The sequence below is a fragment of the Plectropomus leopardus genome, unplaced genomic scaffold (genome assembly GCF_008729295.1).
Source record: "Plectropomus leopardus isolate mb unplaced genomic scaffold, YSFRI_Pleo_2.0 unplaced_scaffold10934, whole genome shotgun sequence".
In the NCBI taxonomy this organism is placed as follows: Eukaryota; Metazoa; Chordata; class Actinopteri; order Perciformes; family Serranidae; genus Plectropomus; species Plectropomus leopardus.
This window is the reverse complement of record NW_024611545.1, coordinates 1-2702: the sequence shown is the minus strand read 5'-3', so window position 1 is coordinate 2702 and position 2702 is coordinate 1. Positions and strand designations below refer to the sequence as shown.

The 2702-nt window shown below is 39.0% G+C and overlaps 1 long non-coding RNA gene across 1 annotated transcript; it reads right to left on the bottom strand.

The window, feature by feature from the left end:
- Window positions 1-399: 399 nt before the first annotated feature.
- On the bottom strand, window positions 400-2684 carry LOC121963348. The gene is made up of 3 exons (XR_006107234.1): window positions 1678-2684; window positions 1421-1484; window positions 400-1165 (listed from the first exon to the last, which is right to left on the bottom strand). It is a non-coding gene; the product is annotated as an uncharacterized LOC121963348 (long non-coding RNA).
- Between the last annotated feature and the right edge of the window lie 18 nt (window positions 2685-2702).

Below are 2702 nucleotides of genomic sequence, written 5' to 3'. Positions count from 1 at the left end.
TCAAATATTCAGTAACTTTCAGAATTTTAACCCTTTTAATTTTTTGTCATCATGCTGTTTTTAAAATAGTATCAATCATTTTCAATATACTGCATGCAAATTAGATTGTTTTAGTTATCACAGTCCGGGGTATGTCAATGATTGACAGTGCTCTGAGTGTAAACAGCATCTGTTTTCTCCATATGCCAAAGATGGTAAAGAAATTTGAGAAAAATGACATCAAGTGGAAAATTGTACTAATTAAAAATTCCACAGCAAAAGCCCAAACTGACACTTTGAAATAATACTATGCATGTTTTTATGCTTTGAGGACAGTTGTAAAACCTTGTCTCATTTGCTGACAAATTTAGATTTTGATTCAATTCTGGAAGAATTCAGACAATTTACCAAACAAGACCATTGTGATAACGCAAGCTCAACCTTTATTTAAACATCTTAACACAATTTAGCATGCATTTAATTCAAAGACAGATTTTATATCCTGATGAGTAAAATTATTTGCTTTAAATGCTAAATGTAGGTGATGCCTTCAGGACATTATACTACGGACGGCCAATCACTTTTACATTTTTTTCTACTGAGAAAATAGGATAATTTTGGCAGCAAAATTGGCAGCAACATCAGAGGAGCAGCAGAACATCAGCGCATCACATGGGGGAGGCGACAATTTGTGTCTAGGTCTAACAAATTGAGTGAGGATCAGACTGATTCAGATCATGCGGTCCAGAGGTAACGTTAAAGTTCCTGTTCTGACTTTCATTCATTTAAAATATATTTTAGACTAGAAAGCAGAAAAAGCACAAAAAAGCTCATTTGAATTATTGGCCAGGACATCTATCGGTCAGCATGGCATGACATATCGTGACTGAAACCTCCGGACTAACATTTTCATTTATTATTTAGAGATCTCAAATTAATCATGTCATTATCTTGATAACTGAAATTATATTGTCATCTTGGGGGAAAAGTTTTCTTATCAAGAAAATTCTTATCTCAGGAAAATGGAGGAAAACCAGCATGAAAATTTGACTGCTCGGTGCTTCTGTTTTTTCCAGCAAATGTATTAAAAAATATATTATTTACAGCCTCAACCAGGCTGAGCAGACGTGGCTGAACCGTACGGGTACCGATGACTCATCCAGACTGGTAGATGACACCGAACACGCTGTAAACACAAAGCACAAGTATTAGCAGACAGCTCATATCCAGGTTTAAGTGTGATAGACTTTTACAGAAGTGTGTTTCAGGTCTTCAGTCAGGTTCTGGTAAACTGGTTTTACTTAAACCTGTGCCAAAGTCCTGAGCTTTCTCTCCCAATACAGAGATTCCACAGCAGAGAGGAGGAGACTCTGCCGTGGCAGTACACGATTGGGTTTACATTGTCTCGATACACGCGGTCAGACTGACGGCTCATACACACCTGAGCCACTCTCACTTCTTCTCAGGTGTTTGCGCCCCCTGCAGGCCAGCTGCTGCACTGGCTCCTGGACAGAAATGAAGAGCAGTCAGTAAAACTAGAACCGGCCGGCTGAGCTCTGCTGACAGTCAGCTGCTATGCTCAGAGTTTTTGCCTCACCACGGTGTTTGTCAGCATGATGTGTTATATTGAGTCATCACAGCATGCAACATGAATGTTTAATAATTCTTCAAAAAGGTACCAGTGGTTGTGCCTCTTACCTTCAGTCAGCCCGCAGCGTGACTGTCAGCCTCACGCTGAGCAGCTTCAGGAGGCTCTGCCTGCAACATTCAGAGAAAACAGAAATGTGTAAAAAGTGTGCCAGGAATCATTTCGCTGCCTTAGAATTACAAGCTTCTGTCTGCACTCTGAGGGATTCTGAGATACCTAGCTGCAAAGTTTTTGCATTTCATATAGCAAAAATGATATGAACCCTTTTAATAAAGTTTTAAAAAAAACAAAACAAAAAAAAACCCACCTCAAATGTGAATTAGTTGTCACAGAGTAAGAATTTATGAATATTTCAATTTTGACAAAAAGGTCAGATGCAATCTTATAATATTAAGTCGATATTGTCTGATTTTCAGTAACAGGATAAAACAAGTTGAACCGATACATCGGATGTGAATGCAGCTCTTTGCTTTGCAAACCATTAAGACAGAACTGGGACAGAGTTTCTACTGGGACTGGGACTGTTTATCACTTTCATATTAACACAGGGATTTCAAAGAGTGCAGCTTTAAAGATGTAAGAGCCACACTTTTAATTAAGACTTAATAATTTATCCTACGTGTCTGAACAGGCTGTAGTAAGTGACAGTTTGAGTTTTCATTAAGACGCTTGGACCACACCGCATGCGTGAGCAGCGTGTGACGGCTACCTCACTGAACTGCTGCAGCTCACATCAGTGTTCACATAGGCAGCGTGCTGCAGCACTGATACATGCATTTCTGTATCTACCACATATTTCAAATTAAAAGCAGATACTGTAATTTATGGAGCTGTGCAGTCACTATTATTGAACATGGGCATGACAGTATTTCACAATTTACAGTCTTGTGCTGACAACTGAAGGGAAGCGTTGTCAGACAGCTTTAAATTCTGAAGGAGAAATGGGAAAGGTTGAGTTAAGCCGAAATATTTAAATCCTTTCATGCCTGTGACAGAAGCCATTCAAAGTGCAGTAACAGGCGATATAAAGTCACTTTGACCATCAAAACACCATTTTCACAGTCATCAACTGAGT